Here is an 18,889-nt window from a genome sequence, read left to right on the forward strand (position 1 = left end):
AGGAATGTTTTTGGGTTGATTTCCAGCAGTTCATGACTTTTTCTCCCACCATGATGTTGCTGCAGGAATGCTTTCCCTTGTGCTAATTTGTTACTTCCTCTCCTGATTCCAGAAAACAGCAGTGAAGCACACAGCAGAGGAGTTAAAACTACTGAACTTTTAGAAGCCTCACATAAATAAATTCTGGTTGGATAAAAACCTAGTCTGTTCTTATCTTGCCTGAAATTGTTTGCCTTGTCTAAAGCTTCAGCACAGTCCTACCGTCTGCAGAGAGGAGAATTGGTGACAAACTGGAGCACAGATGAACCTGTGCGTCACGTGCTGGGCTTGTCATGATGAGAGATGGGCTCACATCAGTCAGTTCAAGTGGGGAGCCACACACAGTTCCAGTGGGGGTTGTTTGGAGCCAGCATTCAGGGTAGGTCACTGTGGAAATATATGTGATTTGCAGAGCTCAGCCCTGGATTTTGGCACAATAGCCTGAAGGAGGCTTCAGATCCACAACTGGTGTTAGGACTAACACTGCTCCGCCTCAGATCACTGCCTCTCTGGTGTGCAGCCTCTTACTGTCCTATATCACACAGGCCACCAAGTGAGCTTCAGTCCTTGAGACCAAGATGTTGTGACAGCAGTCCAGTGCAGTAATCCAGCCTTTCTTTGTCCAAAGAGTATAGTACATATGGTCCTGGGATTTAAATGTTAAGAACATTACTTCAATGCTTATGGAGACTAAGGAGGAATGCCCTGATGCCTTTACGTAGGGGTCAGGCTGAGGATTTCTTATTGGGATGCATCAGGCAAAGTGCAAGAAATAGAAAAGCATCTGCCAGAAGGCAAACAGTAGGTCACAGACTGGGTAGCAATATCATTCTATCTCCTGAATGCTACAAGCCAGTGTTTGTAGCCTCTCCAGCCTTTCAGTCAGTTCCTCAGTACAGATTCCTCTTCTCTTTCTCACATTTTTTCAGCGAAGAGAGAAAGATCCCCAGCTGCTTTCACATGTAGCAGTTTTTATCTGACTAAAATTGAGGCCTTGTTGAAGACATCAGGATTTTGGTAACAACTTCAGTAGTCACGTCTGGAAGTACTGGAGCATATGTTACACTAACTGCATGGCAACTATTCACTGTGCATCTCTTAATTGCATACATACAGACAAGATGTTCTACTGCACATGGTCAATTCCAAATGAGCATGAATCCCACTGACGAAACTAGATTTTCTCCAGAGCAACTGTAAGTGCTGCTCCTTATCGAGGACTTTATTCTTGCCAAATTTCAAGATTTTAGCTCCATCCATTCCTGCAGGAGCCCTGTCTGAATAATCGTGGATGATTGCTCCTGGAGTTGTGTGAACATCCATAACAGCATTTGTCATCTTCTTGTTTAGTGTTTTTCTAAGAAAATAACAAAACCCCATCTTGAATGAAAGGCTCGTAGCTAAAGTAGCATTCAAATAAGAACGGTTTTTTGTCATCAGTTTGCCAAACCCAGCACTGCTTCAGAGCTTGACATCCAAAGGATCAAAGTGCACCAAGGGGTCCGAAATGTCTGAATTCTTTCTCAGCCAATGGCAACTACCAGTATTCCATTACAATGATTAACCATGAGGTTCCTTGATTTTTACACTGTTCTGTTCAAGTTGAGTCCTGTGAAAGACTTTTCATATATTGATACCTATTACCCAACTTCTCTTAGCTTTAGGTATATGCCTGCATCTTTTCTTAACCCTCTTTTTCCTTATTACCATACCAAGACAAAGCTGACTTATTCAAATCCAAGTATGCATTTTACAGTCAAGAGCTAATGTTCTCTATATGCAGCATGAATTGAGCTGTTGAGATAAGTTTAACTGTGTTTTATGTTCTTCCTGGGTAGAGAAAAAGACAGAGAGATATACTTGGGTCACAGAAGAACAGGACAAATACTCAAATTAGGTACGCAATTTTCCTAGGGTGACCTGCTGGACAGTTTAGCAGCTGCAGGCTGAGGGAATGTGTCGCTATGTTCTGAGGAACAGATTATTTCAGATGAGCTAAGATCTTCTAATTCAGACCACTTCTGTAGACATTAGTCTTTGTAAGTTGTCTTTAAGAATATTTATTGTCTAATTCATACAAGACTTCTTTTTTGCTTCCATTTCATCTATAGTGGCTGAGTCCTGAAACACCAGTCTTGCATGTGATCCTTCAGTATATCAGTGCAAACCATGGGCTTCATTCTTTAGAGATTTAAACCAGGTGATTTTTCTAGGCTTGTGGCATGTTCTGTGGAACATGATTCTTGACAAGATACAGCAAGCATTTTGACTGCAGAACTAATGGTGGGCCACTTCTCTGAGTTAAAATTTACATTAGCCGACACAAAGATGTGCTGACAGTTTGTTCCTGGGTCATGCCTGGCTGGGAAAATTCAGCTGTATGTTTATTCACTTGGAGCAGAGAGTCAGCAGGAGGTACTGAGCAGAGCACGTATTTTTCTTCTTTGGGAAAAGAACTTTTACTATCACATTATATCAGGTCATCCTGGATTAATAACTCAAGCAAATAGCTTTATGTATTTTGTACCATGCAATTAAAAGCACAAGCTGTTTAACCTCACTGCTGGAGCAATAAATGGCTATCTGCATTGATGCCCATTTGCTGATATGCTTTCAGAACAAACTGCAAATTAATTTCTCTAATCAGGAATGCTGAAGAAGAGTTTAAGCATTTAATTTAAGCATTATTAAGAATAGAGAAGATGACATTGGAATTTATGGACGTTAGTCTTTTTTATATTCTGGATATTCTTTTTTATATTCAGTGGATCTGCAGAACAAGAATTGGATTGCAGATGTAGGTCTCTGCTCACAATAATCACATTACAGGATCATGGCCATCATCTGGAGCTTCTAAAAACAGCAGTCCCTCATCTGTTTGCCTAGCTGATGGATAACACATATTTACATAGGCTGTCATCTTAGGAAGTTTCATCATCTCTTGCGTAGGAGAATGCTGAAATGATGTTTGCACCATAAATGTTCCAGATTCCACACATGCTTTCAGTCACCCAGCATGGTCTTTCAGGCAAAAATATGTGAATACCACTGTCCTGTAGGGTAAAAGTAAAAGCAGTACATACCTCACTGGAGTTTTTCAGCAAATTCTTATATCTAAAAAGTCCCGGCCTTCAAATATTGGTGTAGGATTATTCGTGTGCTCCAAGAGAAATATCTGCTTTAGCATTTTCCTTAGTAGGTCTGATTCACCAGGATGCCTAAAAATAGGATTAAGGGTGTGAAATGCAGAAGGCAATAGGAATACTTGCCCACTTCAATTTCTTGAGACAGAGTTTAAACCCCAGAATCAGAGTGTAAGCACTAATCACCAACTCAAAATCTACAATCTGAAATTTGGGAAGTGTGTATTGTTAGGCTGAGTTAAACTGGAACTACATACTTGGAGGCAGTCACAATAAAAAGAGCAAATGCAGCCATACTTAGAACAGGGGTGCTTCCCAGCCTGCTTATGTGCTCCTCTTGTCGTGTGAACTGGCAACAACAACCGACCATGGCATGGGGTTAGCAGGTTTCCAGCCCCAGGAATCCCTGCTTTGGCCTCCCCTCAGTTATTCCTTGAAATTAACCATTACCAGACCAATTCAAGACATTTTCAAGCCCCTAACCTTTATTTACGATGTATTTTGGTTGAATTCAGTGTGAGTTAGATACATAGATGACAATTTCTCATATCATCATATTGATCATATATCATCATGTATTTCTCATATTATCATATATTAATACAAATTAATACAAAGTACTGTATTAATGCTTTTTTACTCTTGTATTACATGTTGATATTTTGCAATCATATGATTAAGCAAATTAAGAAAATTAATATCCTGTGCACAAGATCTGTTTGGGTGACAACAACTTAATAACCTGTCAGCCAAAAAAGATGGCTGGAGCTAAATAAGGAGTTCTCTGGGTTCACACACACATCACTGTGGGAAGTTCGCATTTATACAGAACCCTTTGGTGATATACAAACAGTATTGCGATTTTTGAAAATTCTCTGCCTGAACTGAGGCCTCCAAATCACACTTGAGGTCCATGAAAATATGGACCATCTCAGTTTTAATGGGTTCTCAGCATCTCAGCAAGAAGAAGAATGGCAAGTAAGTCAGTATGAAAGCTCTGGGAACGCTGACTTCAAAGCACAAATCTTAGAGGGCTGGGGAGCCAAGAGAGTAAAAGCCTGCTGGAAAACCAACAAACATCAGATAGACTTGGTAAAACTGTAAGAAACCACTTTGTCTTCCTAAACCTCCTAAATGTACTGATTTCAACAAATTAATAAATTCCAGTGTGTTCATTTTAGGCAGACAAAAATAGCAGGAAGCACATTGCTGAAGACACTGACAGTAGGTACTATGAGAAGTTTTCTGGTGGGTTCCACAATAAATTGTTCAACGTTCAACATTTTATGAAATAGGCAAGTTTCATAATTGTACTTAAATCCTTTAACTGATGTACAGTGGAACTGATATATAAAGAGAAACCTCAGAAGGTTGACAGGGAAGAATTATTATTGTGGGTTTTGTACCACTCTGACAACTTGGTTGCCCAAGGACATGAACTTTGTCAACACAGGAAAGTGTGAAATGACAAATTAATGCTTAGGGAGGGTAATTTCTATAATTTTATCCAGTTTAACTCATACACTCAAATCTCCCTGCTATTTCAGGCTCAGCCCTTGAAAGTGATGTGGACAAAGGCTGGGTTTGCAACAAAGATGAGGTTGGACACTAGAAGAGGATAAGCACAGCTTGCACAAGGAAAATGCTCTGAATGAAGTCATTCACTTCTTGTTTGTGAATAAGTAACTCTCATAGTCCCTGGTCCCCATAAGATTTCTGCAGACACACTTTATTTTATTGCACTTTGAAATCTAAAGGACTCCTCAGGAATGGAAGGTTAAACATGCATGTAAGTGTTCACAAAGCTGGAGCCTTATTTGACTAATTTCTCCTAGGCTGATAATCAAATACTAAATAGCCCCGGCTCTTGGAGCAAACGTTTCCCCCTAGGGACAAACCTCTTTACTGAGCAATAGATCAGAAGTGAACTGGAACTCTGGAGTTCAAGGCAGACCCACTGTAATTAATTCAGTTAAAGCACAGCAATTTGGAGGTAGCAGAAGGATGGCAAATCCCACCCTGTTTTCTAATCTTCCCCAAAGGAACATATTTATTACAAACTCTTAAAATCACCTTTTGATAATGTTGAACAGTCTGTGAGGGGCCCATTAAGGCATACAAGGCAGACCCATTTTAATCCTTAATATCACTTGAAGATTATCCATTTTAAATGGCCTTGCAGAGCTTATCATAATTTTGTAAACTATTAAAAAGTAACAAAAGGCACTACTACATCTATCTGATGAGAAGCATGGACTCCTCCAGCCTGCCTGACAGAACACACTGTTTCTCTGTGACTGCCTGATGGTGAATCCAGCTGTGGCAATCCAGATTCTCACTGGGATGTAAACTTCCCCGTTTCACCGAGAGTGAATTCTGTATTATAGGTATCTGGGTTAGTCTCCTCCTCAGGATGAACACAGCGATCTCATTTTCTGCATGAAGCACTGTCAACCAAAACCAAGACAGCTAACTCACAACTGCCCATTCTTTTCAGGATACACAGTGTCCTGGGGTGATGTTATGAAGCCGCTTTATTCCTTAACCATCCGCTCAATGCCCAAGGACGCTGTGCCTTTAGGATGGACCCGAGTGCGGGGCAGTTTAACAGCTGAGCCCATCGGCTCCAGGGTCCTGGCAGGGCTCGGGAGGGAGTGCACCGGGAGCGCTGTGCTGCTTTTTGGTTTCCTTTGTGTTCCAGCTAGCTGGGAAAAGCTTCTGTTGGGTTTTTTTTTCTTGTTCTTTTTTCCCTTTCCTTCCCCTTGCCTCACTGCCTCCCTTCCCTCCTCACCCGTCCGGGTGGCCCTGGCGGGCCCACGGGGTGGCCCTGGCTGGTCCGAGCCTGAGTGTTTGCTCCCTCTCCGGGAATTTGTTGTATTTTGAGGGGTTTCTTTTATCCTGTTCTACTCTCTTTTGTTTGAGTGTTAATAAACGGTTTGTTTTTTCCACTCTCACTTGCTGTGACCCACTTGTCTTATTGGTGGAGGAAAAGGGGAGGCCTTTTTCCCTTCAGAGGAGACACTCATTCCAGAGTGTTTCTTCCTGAAGTTTTGTCTCCAAAACCAAGATACACAGTAACTGGCATTTAAGGCATATTGGCTTTTAAGAGTGTGGCTGAAACAGAGCCATCTTTCATCTGGTACCTTATAAAAGCTATTGCTAGAAGAAGAGAAAACCAAGCCATACAGTGAGTCTAGGACCAGGCAGTAGATAACACTGGGTAGAGCTCTTCACACCCACTGGTGAAGGCAATGTGAGAATAATATTTTCCACAGGGACTCAAGAGTAGAGTTCACCCGTCTCCCCACTCAAGAATGGGTGAATTAACCTCTGTTCCTGAAAACACATGAGATGCATCACAGCAGCTGCAGTTACTGTCTACAGGTCCATGGCAGTGTCTCTTGGTCCATTTCTTCAAGTGCAGCAGCTAAACACAGGCTGCTGCATCAGTAACCCATTCAGATGGGAAAAGGAGAGAAGGAAATTAGAATGAAGTGCAGCCCTACCAAGAGTGCAGTGAAAAGAAAGGTGGGTGTGCCAGATTGCCTGAAACCACTTGGAATGAGGAGAGCCCCAGCTGGTTAATCCCCCCTAACTGCTGTCTGAGGAGCATGGGGGACCACAGAGAGAAAGAGCTGGGCAGGTTGTTCAGCTTGTCTGACTTCCTGCTGTGACATTGAGTTTATTGAAGAGAAGTCAGTATGGATGGGACCTGTTGACCTGTAAACCTGCAAGCGGATGATCTGTCCCCTCCTCATTCCCTCTTCTGTCTTCATGGAGCAAGCGGTTATCACATTTGCAGGGCTAAATGCTAAAGGAAAAGAAAGTGAGCTGAAAAGTGCATCACTGCATGTTTGCCTTTCAAAGTGAAGAAACCCAGGAGAGCAGGCACAACAACCCAAAAAGTATACAAAGCATGGAATGGGTGGGATGGCTTGGAAAAAATGGGGCACTAATTATCCTGGTTTGAGCCAGACAGGCAGGGCTTCTCACACAGCAGCACCCACACCACATCTAAAGCCTGACCTGCAACACCAACCTGGGCTTGAGAGCAGAGAGGCGTTCAGGCTGAAATCAAGCAGATTAGAAGTGAGGGGACACTGCCAAACTCATTTTCACTGGGAATCTGAACCACAGTTCAGACCAGGTGACATTTTACATATTTTCACCATTGTTTTTGTTTAATTTGTGAAAGTAATTACACAGCCAATTGAATAGTGTAAAGCAATTGCTGCAATAGTCAATATTTCAGTGAGGTACAGTGCAGCTCAGCTTTCCCAGTTAGGATATCCAGGCATAGCCCTACAGTATCTGTGCCATTCATCACTGACACTGCCATCTGGCTTACCTGAATCCTCCCCAACTACAGCTTGTGCTGAACAAGCCTGACTTTTCTTTGGGCTCCTTTTGAAGAAAACAAGGCAATGAAACACTCTGCACTGCTGGTGATATGGACAATGTTAGCTGGCATTCTCAGCTCTTAACTGAAGAATGACAGGGGACAGCTAAGTGACAGATGAGGCCAAATACACTGGGCCTCTGGGTGGTCACTTTGATGCAGATAATTGATGGCTAACCCTGTTGAATTACACAGAATAAACATGTAATATTAGACTCTTACAGGAGTGCTTTGCCCTCATGACACTTCAACTGAACTAGCCTGACTTTTATGGCTGTGGCGGAAATCAAACCTGTTTCTCTTTGGCGTGGTGCAGCACAGGAACCACTCCTACCCCACAAACTGGGGCTGAGCCAGCAGGGCCCAGTTTGCTGCCAGGACTGTGTTGGGACAAATTGGTGATGCAGGTGAGTTGCTGAGGTTGTGTATCAGTGTCAGAAGAGTAGGAGATAACTGTGCACACACGTACAGGGGGAGCTGGCGGCAGTGCCGCTGTGTTACCTATGATAAATAGCCCGTGTCACCACAGTAGCTGGTCTCCAGATTGAAGCAGACTTTTGCGAATCAGCAGGGTCAGCATTTGAAAAGCATGTGAATATTGTGCACTTGTAAATATTTGAGCACATCTGTTTAGCTCCCTCTCAAAAACCACTGGGAAAAACTACTTCACATTGTGCCATGCAATGCTGTTACCCTGCTCTAATTGTCAAATCTGTTGAGTGTTTTTCTCATGCACACAAAAATTAAAAATTACTATCCTCATTCATGATTAATTCAGCTGCAGTGCTGCACTGTGTCACACTGCATTTTTTAAAGTATTAAATTCCACCTCATAATCAGAAGAGTTTTAATTAACTTTTTGCTAGTTCATCTTTTTTCCCCCCCTCTTTCACATAGGCCCAGACAATCTCGAGCTGCCTTTCCCTGCAAACATCTTGTTGGATGCTACCAAGAGAGTGGTGGAGTGCCAAGCTGACAGTGTGAAAATTGTCTGCACCAACCCAAAACTATTTGCCTCTTCCATTCCTCTCTGCTTACAGACCTAAGGCCTGCTGGCTGGCTGTGCACAGCACACTTAGCCAGACCATGACAGGGATCTAACACATGGCACTTCTTAGTTTCCTGGAAAGAGCATCCGGCTATTACTTCCCTTCAGCCTAAATCTCCAAGCAGATACAGGACTGGTCTTTTACATTAGTTCTCTAGGGATGTGAAAGAGAGGACTCCAGAGGAGATATATTCCTGCCTGTCTGTCATTTTTCTATAAAAGCACCTGCTGTTTCCTCTGCACCTGGTACACCCCAGGATTGCCCCAAATGGCTCACACATCTCTTATGTGTTTGCAGAGGGACTTTCCAGGCAGGGACATGTTCACAGGTAGGAAGAGCCATGTTCCCTCTCTTCCCCAAGCTGGCCTGAATGAGAAAGAAGGAAACAGGTTATTAAACCTCATTAATTTTAGAACAGAGCAAAAGGAAAAGAAGACAGCATGGAAAGAGGACCCGGAGGAGACTCAACGGGCTTCATGAATCTCTCTGGATCAGTATGGTTTTTTACATTCAGCTGAAAGTGATTAAAGAGCCAACAGCCAAGTGGGCTTGAACAGGTTTGGACCTTGATACAGGACTTTTCATTGAGACCAGAAAGAACAGAGAAAAGCAGCAGGAGCTCCTCTCTTTGCCCCTACAGGACCCTGATGGAAAATTGCCTCGGCAACACGACCACACTGCCTCTAGATGGCTTTTCCTTGCAGAACCAGCACTTACTCAGTGGGTCTCCTTAGGTTTTTCTGACCTTGGCAATACTACAAGGGACGTATTTCACATGGCTGAATTGTTCCTGAACAATTTCTCCAACATATTAGGCACAAACATGCTATCTGTCAGCACCAGGCATGTCTAATCTCTCCACCTGCTTTCTCCCCCAGCAGTTACATCTGGTATCTGTTGCATGGAAAATCCAACTTTTTTTGTTGTTGTTGTTTAGAAGCAAATTCCCACTGCAGGATGAGGGAGCAATCACTATTTGGAGGAATAGGGGCCAGCTTTCCCAAGAAAACTTCTTCCCGCATCCCTGGTCTCTATTAACTAGAACCATTATTCCCTTGAAGGGACATCAGATGACCTCCTTTGGGTCCAAGGGCACCCAGAGCACACCCCTCCTGTCACCCCATTTGTGGGTGATACCTCTCCTAAGAGCTTGTCTATGTGGTAAACCTGCAGCTGTGGTCCCAAGCCTTGGACACACCTGTAAGGCCAAGTGCCTCTTCTTTACAGGGGTAAGGTCTCACCTTACAAGCAGGTGGAGCGAGCAGGCACCTCCTGGCTGACAGGGACTGCTCAGGAGCGTGAGCGCTTCCCCCAGGACATGTGAAGGTGGCGGTGCTGGAGGGGAGAGCTGTGAGCTCAGGGCAGGGCAGGAGTACCCTCTGGACTTCTCCTGGGCTGGCTGAGCAGAGGGAGGTTTCCATGGAGCACACAGTGTGTAGGACTGCTCTGCCTCTCCTCCCTGTCCACACCGAGGCCTCACTACCCTCAGTAATCAGCATGGACAGGTTTCAGGGCAGAACTGGCACCATTGAGGGCTTGAATCCCTCCTGGGGGGCAAAGGGTTGAAGGGAGCTCTGAGAGGGCCCTTCCACCTGCATTGGGATGGCCATACCAACACATGCTATGCAAAAACACAGTGTGCAGGAACTGAGAGACAGAGGATAAGTAGTTTGGCAGAGCTAATTCTGCTTAATAAGGCATGGGACATTCCGGACAAGAAACAAGCAATAGGAAAATGGAAAGCAAACAAAATACTCAATCAGACATTTCATTGTGGGAATATCTAACAGTGGTTTGCTGCATATTTGAATACAGAAAGAGGGCAGTAGCTGTTCACCAGCTCTGATCCAAAGGGAAATAGAATACTCCACAAGGGCAGAGGTGACATTGATTTGCTGCTCACACTGACATCTCACAATGTCCACAGGTTTTTTTGCTATTTTTTTGTCTCTTTAAGGATCACATTGCTGTGGAAATTCTCCGAGCCTCTCTAAAGAGCTGGAAATCCTGTCAGTACTTGACAGGATAAAATGTGGTCATGTTCGATATATAAGGCCAGAAGAAACATCTTCTAAAACATTTGGTTTTCAGTAAAAAAAAAATCAAAGGCATTCCTCGCCTGGGGCATTTTTGGTGGGATTTCCTTAAAGATTTTTTCCTAGCCCCTCCTGTCTGCTTCCTTCCAGCTCTGAACACACTTGTGCATCACACAGGTGGCAAACAATCGTTCCCATGCCAGAGCAACATGAACTTCGTCTAGACAGGAACTGCTCCAAAGATGACTTCTTGCAAGCTGCTCTTTGCCTGGCATAGAATCATAGAATCATTAAGGTTGGAAAAGACCTCCAAGATCATTGAGTCCAATCTGATGAAACACCACAGTGCCACCTAGACCACTGCACTAAGTGTCCTGGATTGAAACAAGCTGTACTCACCAAGACACTTTCATGTCATTATTTTCCATTTGCTGTCACAACAGTTGTGTGTGCACAACAGCTTTACTCCAGCTCTGCAGTGGTCAAATATTACCAGACATTTGAGAAATAAACTCATGTTATGACTAGGCCCTGGGCTATTAGGGCAAGTCTTACAGCAACAATCCTGTCTACCCTGGGCTTTAAGCAGTACAGAGTTCCAAGGGCTAATACTGTGTTTATCTGCAGATAAAAATATGAAGGGCCACCAATATGGGGTATGGCTGATACTTACAGGTGAGCACTGCAAGGCTGAGTAAGGGATTTGGACATTTTACCACTAAAATTAATCAAAGATGCGTATTTCAGTCCCCTAGGCTATTTTGCAAGTACACCTGTGGGTCTCAAATGTACAATGCGTGTGTGTAATTGTCAGTTCCAGTTTATTTGGAATAGATTCAAGGTAAAATAAACCAGACAGAAATGCAGGCACTTGGGTATATTCTGAGTTTGGCAGAATGAAGAACAACACCTACCTATCTGCCTGGAACCATTTGAAAACCCTCATCAATCCTGCATGTTCAGCTTTCAGGTTATTCTCAAACAGAAAATTGTGTTAGCCTTTTTTGCTTGGAACTTAGAAGAAACATGTAAAGGCAGGGCCAAATCCACAGCTTTAAAGGGACACCTGTCTCCAAACAGTGTAATTCTTATTAACTCATCCTCAGCCATCCCTCTTCTGCTAGAGGCTGTCCTGCCTCCAGCCCAGCAACCTTGTCTCATGCCATACACAGCTTTTCTGCCTTCCCACAGCCAAATGCTCATTAGCACTGCCCCAGGGGCACAACAGGACTGTTACCAGCCTCTCTGCTGGTGATTCTCAGCTCTACCCTAAGCGTCAAAGGGTTCTGTCTCTGGGCCTAAGACAGTAGCTTTAAAAGCGGTTTGTTTTGTTTATTCAGCAGAATCTCCAGGTATCACAAAGTTCTGTGTTTCCCCTGCTTCAGGATACAGAGATGCTTTGGCTGCTATTTGACCTCTTATGCGTCTCTTTCCATACAAGTGCTTTTTCTTGAGTAACCAGGACTGTAGAGTACGCAGGATCAGTGAGAAGAACATATTAATGCATGAAGCTCCATTACACTTCAACAAACACCCTCAAAGACAAGAAGAAGACATAGGAAAAGACTGTACTCTGGATAAGCTTATGAAAGATGGCCAACCACACAACATCAAAAGGCTCTGCATGAGTTTCCTGATCATTCAGCATGATGGGCTATAATGGATATGCAGGGGGGAGAAATCCCCAGAGCAAAATGAATATGGTAGATCTTTGGCTATGTAAAAAGGATGAAATGGAATTCCCCAGAAGTAGCTAGGTAACCAAATATAAGTCAAATCATAGTTCCTTAGAATATTTTTCAGCTGATTTTTGGTCACAGAATGCCATCATTAAGACCTGCAAGTTAATAAAACCTTGTTTTCTCTGGATCTGGAAAAGGAAATCTGAAATGCTTTGTTTCTTTTCTTTATTATATTTGTTCTTTCCCTTCTGCTGTCCCTGCACGTTTCTGTGGCGGGGTATGGGATACAGGTTAACATAGGAGAGGCTGGAGATGAAAAGGAGGGAACATATTCAAAAGGAAGCGTGTGAAAACAAATAGAAAAGAAAGAACAGAACAACAAAAACTGAGATCTTTCAACTGCAATTATTTTCCCTAAATTTCAGTGAAACCATTCAGGAAAACAAAATATTACTCATTTTCTCTCCAGAGGTTTCTGAAATTGTTTCAACATTCTTCCCCAGCCTGGTTTTCTCCTGTCTCCAAGCCATTGTGATGAGTGCCGGAGGAGCTGCTCTACCCAAGCAAGAGCTGGGGAATGGGCCGTCACGCTGTCAGAGGACACATTGCTCAGATTAAGAAATCACCAAGGCTAATCTGAATCCAGCAGGTCTTAGCAGGACTGCTCTGGCCACCCTGTCACCTCATCTTTCTGCATCTCAGAATAATTTTTTCTAGTATGGGATGCATGACATCATTTAGATAGCTGGCAATGTAAACATCTGACAGACTGAACATTCAGAAAGAAAAACACAAATCCTGAGGAAATCCTTTGTCTGGGTCAGCCCACTGTAATGCATTTGCAGTACAAGCTTCCCTGTACACCTTGGCTGGTAGAGATGAGTATGCTAGTTTAGCCCAGGGGATGGATTCAGGGAGTTGTAGGACGTCCTTAGTACTTTGCATGTGTCCAGGACCTGGGCAGGCTCCCTTACTGTTGGCCAGTGGGTACACATCAGCAAAGAGGGTGCTGGACTTCTAAAACCAGAAGGAAGTGCTGGCTGATGGAGCCCTGCAAGCACTGATCTGAACAGCTTGTGAACCATTACTATCTAGAAGTGTCAAGAAAGATTAGAACAAACATGAAGCAAAGACGAAATAAACAGCTATTGTATGGGCAGAAATGGATTTTCAGTTTCCACAGTAAATAAAATAATGTGCTGTCTTAGTCAGTGCCCCTGTGATGATACAGTTTGCAGGATTTTTACTGGCAAGCTGCCATACTTACTTTCATTTATCTGCCTCAAAGCACCATTTCAAAAAGTGCAAAAGCATGTTGTTGATAGAGTAGATTGTTTATAGCTGAACTGAGTATTTCAGAACAACATGCATTGTAATAAAGTGGGGGAGGGAACAAGAAAGCCAGCACAGCTGCAGCTTCTCAAATCCTTTGTCAAAAATCAATGCCAGAAAGCTGAGATGTGTTTGTTCTGTCTCAGGAAAGGCAGTGTACAGACCCCTCACAGCTCCACTCCGTGACAAGTGCTAAATAAGGCCCATGGCACCACCAAGGCTCTCCCAGCACCTTGCCCCAACAGTGCTGGCACCCCTGGATGGCTGAGAGACAGCACTGCTTTCCCAGCTCCTTGGTGACCAGTGGAGGCTGAGGATCCACCACCCCTGAGCACCACCACAGCTCTGCTGCCGCACATAGACAATGGGGAGCACATGGCACAGTAACTCCTACAACAACCTAAAAACCGTGTAGGTGGGGGGGAAGGAGGGGGGGAGAGAGAGAGAGAAGGGTATTAACAATAGTAATGTAAATAAAATCAAGATGTTTCAAGAGCAGAGTGCAGTCCTCACCCAGTGGTGAGCAACCTGCTGCTGGAGCAAGGTGGAAAGCTGTGGCGGCCCACTGCATGTAGGAAGTGGTGTCTGAAGCAGAAAAGTGGCTTGTCCCAGTTCACCAGTCTCCCTCACACTGACAGTGTCTTCAAAAGGACAGTAAGTCACGCAGGCTGGTTCTCTGTGTTGAAAAACAGCAGGAAAAGCACAAGCCTCTGGAGGTTTCCACTGCTAACAAGGGCTGGTTTCCTCAGCACAAACAATAAAAGGCTGATGAGTGAGGACTTCGGTTCTCCCGAGACCACTGCATCTAAACAAACAACAGACTGAAAAATAAAACTAAAATTAAGGTGAAAAGAGAAGAAGACTTTATGGAAGGGTAACTGCAGCTGCTACCCAGAGTTAGAAGAAATGGGAAAAACGTGAGGATCTCTTTCTCCAGCCCTGCTGGCCCCAGAAGAAGACATCTCCCATTCCCACCACACTGGGGCACAGCAGCATTTCTGGCCAGTGTTCCTGCAGCTTAACACAGATAACTGGCAGGGAATTGCCTTCAGCCTGGCAGCCAGAGGGTACTGGACTACAGGTACTGGGAGATGCAGAGCCTTTGTTTCCCTCCTCACACCCAGCTTCCCATGTCCCATAGCTCCATGCCAGCCAGTGATGTGTGGGGTGGCTCTGCTGCTTGCTCCTGGCACCCTGGGGCCCAGGCTGGCCTGGGAAAATGCTGTGCTGGGGCATCTCCTATCTCCTCTCTGTGGGTGACTCTCACTTTGCCATGCCCCCCTTGGCTGGCCTAGCTGACAGCAAAAGCCCTTGGCATTATCCTTACAAGCACAGCTCTCTCAGGCACCACAGGCTTTTAGGAGATATTGAGGTCTCTCAGCTCCCTTTGTCAGCAGGAGCTCCTGGAGGCACTCAGCACCCCAAAGGAATGCTTAATCCTTCACTGAATCAAGTCCTATTAGCATATTTCCAGGCATGTACAGATGCCATATTTTCTACATTAATATTTAACCCACCAAGTCTTTCAAAGCCCATCTTTCCAAACCTCAAGTTCCCAGATGCTTTTTAATGCCCTTCTCAATAGTGCAATAAAAGTCTGATATTTTATTACTCCCATGAATTATTATCCTAATTTGTAATTTGCCAGACTTTTTTAAACTTCAAAATCTGTATTGTATTTCCCCCCCACACACACACAAAAAATGCTCTGTGTAACATATTTTTGACTAACAAGCTGAAGCCTAATATCTAAATAGACACTATGATTTTTTCAGAAAGGGCACTATCTCTGTCACAGTCAGCTAGGTTGTTTTATGACACCCCAAATCATATTTAAAGATTTTCCTAAAACAGAAAGGATAACCTAGAACTGTGCATGAAAGATTGGAAGCAGAATGAAACAGTTATGCATTCATCTGAACTTTGATGTAATGTAAACTTCCAGGACAGTTTATAGGCACCATTTTTATTTTATTTTTTTTACGAAGTATGCACTTGGTTATCTGGAATGCAGATGCTGGGTAAATTCAGAAGCTCTGGAATGCTTGCAAGCTGTGCACCCTATGCAGTAGACGCCAAAGATAATGGAGCAAAAGACGCTCAAGATCTCATCCAGCATCTGCTGGAGTCAACAAGGGCACTTTTACTGACTGAATTGAGCTGCAGATGAAGCCTCCAAGGAGCACCTTCTTGCCAATAAAACTGAGATCTGACTGAATCTGGAACACCATAAATGAGGCAGGTCAAATCAAAGAAAGCAGAGACACTGAAAGGGTGAATGCAAAGCAAAGCATAGCACACCGAGAATTTCTAAACAGGGCAAGACTTCTAATGACATGAGGCTGATTGTGTCCTGCTTCTTTTGATGCAGGTTGCCCAGAAAAGCAGGGCTCTGTTTGTATTGAGAATGATCTGTCAATGTGAGGATGGAAACCTCCACTTGACACCCAGTGAAAAGTGAGTGTTTAATACTTATAACTCACGAAAGTACCTTCCATTGGAATTTCAGTGGTAAGTTCTGGAAAAGCAAAAGTGAAAGTTAATTTAAACAATTTTCCTTCTTCTTCCAACAAATCTTTAAAAATGAAGGCAAAAAACTTTAGTGGAGTCCATCTATGGTGGCTCAGAACTGGCCACAGCTCAGTGCAGGGTACTACATCAGCAACTTGATTAGCAGGAGGCAAAAAAGATTTATTTTCCTGTGTGGAAACATGGCATAACACTTCCCAAAGGTATAGGCTATTTCATCCTGGAATGAACAGCTTGATTTCAGAGAACTTGCAATATTTGAAGACTATCTAAACACTCAAATCCTGGAGCTAATACAGTAATCTATTGCTGGACAAATCTGAGCCAGAGACGTGAGAGTGCCTTGGCTGGGGAAGCTGGACTGGGAACTGACTGAAAAAGTGCTACACTTTCAGTATTGTTTTCTAAGGATCCTTTTTCACCGTGGGAGAGACCTACCTTGCACTGGACCTTTCAAGGTCTATTTTCAGGTAGACAAGAACTTTAAATATTAAACTGCCCTCAGAGAGGACTGATTCCTAGTGATGTAAATGGAATTCCACAGAGCATCTGTGCAGGTGGATGAGGAGGTTCTTCAAACGAACAGAGGTCCTGTTCCACTCATACTGCTTACTTTGCTTTCAGCGCTGTCAACAACTCCCTGTGCAAGGCTACTTAAAATTCACAGTAGAGATGATCTTCATAAAATGCAAGAAATGCTCCCTCTCCCATCATACTTATCTCCTGTCCTCTCATCCCCTTGGTTCCCCTTAGGCTTTCAGCTGTTATGGAGGATCCTCTTGCAAAATTATTTGTCTGCAAAACTCAAGAAGAGGCATAAAAGTAGATTCCAGAGCTAACAGGAGGGATCTGCTTCTTCCTGTAGACGCTATGTGGGGTTCAAACCTCCTTTGGGAAGAAAACATGACTTTTACAAGTTTCTGGTCAGCTTTGTGTTCCACATAGGACCAGTACTAGTGCTTAGACTTAAAAGGGAGCAACTTTGACCCTCTTTGAACTGCCAGGGATTAGTCCTGGCACAAACTTAAGCCTGGAAGCTAAACTCAGGTCCCTGAAATTACTTTGCTCTTTTGAAGTCAGGATTTGTTTCAGGTACAACACTGAGTAATGAACTAATAGTAAAATACAGTACATACATAGAGCTATTATGCTATTAGCAACTGGAATAATTCTACCCAGTTACAATTTCCTTTCTATTTGCCTTTCTTTTTTCTTTTAAACACCTTTCCTGCGATAACTTGTTGACTTGTTGAAGAAAACTCTAGATACAAATACAATCCTATCGTTGAAGACAACTCTGTTTTGCTGAGTATGCACTTTATGCCTTTAACTCCTCTGACAGTTGGTAAAGTAGACATTTTTTGCATCTCATCCAGCCAAGAAGCAGCCACCTCAGACAAGAGAATTCCAGCTGTCTTTTGCATTATTCTTATGGGAGGTTTTTGGAGAACTTCACCTCAAACCCACGATTTTGCTTGAGGCTGAGGGAGCTGAGAAGTGCAAATTCCCTTCAGCATTCAGGGCCCCACAGTCAAGCTGTTTAGACAGTGCAGGAAAAATGCACAGCTATGCTACAGGCTGAAACACAAGCATGTTCAGGGACAGCACTTCCTCAAACTATCACGTATCTTAAAAAGTCTTTCAAAGGTGTTGAGACAGAATTGTGAAAACCTTGGGGAAAAGTCAAATATATTCTCCTAAAGGCCACTGAGAAGGAATTCAGACCTGCTCATGTGTATTTCAGCTCAGGTAACCACAGTGTTCGCCCCAGAAGTCCTACCACCAGAGGACTGCTATTGGGACCCAGTCAGCTTTATTTTCCTGTTCCTTCTTGCATCTCTTCCATCACCTCCCCAGGCTAATCCAAAAGCAGAAACCTGCCTATCTGCAGAGCAGGCAAAGCCTTTGTGAGCAAGCTCAGGGATGATATTCAGGAGTCCAGCTTAGCACCCAACAGCCCATGTGTGATCGACAGCCTCTCTGCGGCACTTACCCTTCTGCTTATTTCTCAGGGCTGCAACTTATTAACAGTATTATTTTCTGATGAAATATCATCATCACATGCAAACATCAGTGACAGCCATTAATCACAGACAATGCTTTTAATCAACAATTGAACATTAATAAGCAGAGACCCTGTGAATTAACACTGTGAGAGACTTGTCCTTAATCACTAAAGACTACTTCTCATAAAGAAAACCCTCTCCTTTTGTTCCTAAAAAGGTCAAAGTCTTCTTTTCTCTATTTGACAAGGACAAAACCCACACATAGTGGAGCATATCTAGGATGCTTTATGTGACTTAAATTATTTCCATCCATGTATAAAAAACAATCCTTTTCAAAGATGTTCACCAAGTTTTTGTATGTGATCTACCACTCACAGACTCTCTGTTCCTGAAATTATTAGGTTAGCTGCTGAAAGCAGCAATCAAGTTTTACTGTTAATCTTAAAAGCTAATCTTTTTTATTGACTTCCCAGTCAATAAACTTGTAGCTCTGAAACTACTTTCAGGTTTCCTTGAGTAATAAGAGGGTCTGTGTATACCTGTGCATATGTTTGAAGCTGCTAACTTCCTTGCTGAGTAAGTTGCACTCACAGGTTAAAACTATAAAGCAATTTGCTTTATCAACTGACAGGGGGTCTTACTTCCAGGAGAACCAGAATGAGGCTTGACGTGAG

Source organism: Corvus hawaiiensis, chromosome 7 (genome assembly GCF_020740725.1).
Source record: "Corvus hawaiiensis isolate bCorHaw1 chromosome 7, bCorHaw1.pri.cur, whole genome shotgun sequence".
Lineage (NCBI taxonomy): Eukaryota > Metazoa > Chordata > Aves > Passeriformes > Corvidae > Corvus > Corvus hawaiiensis.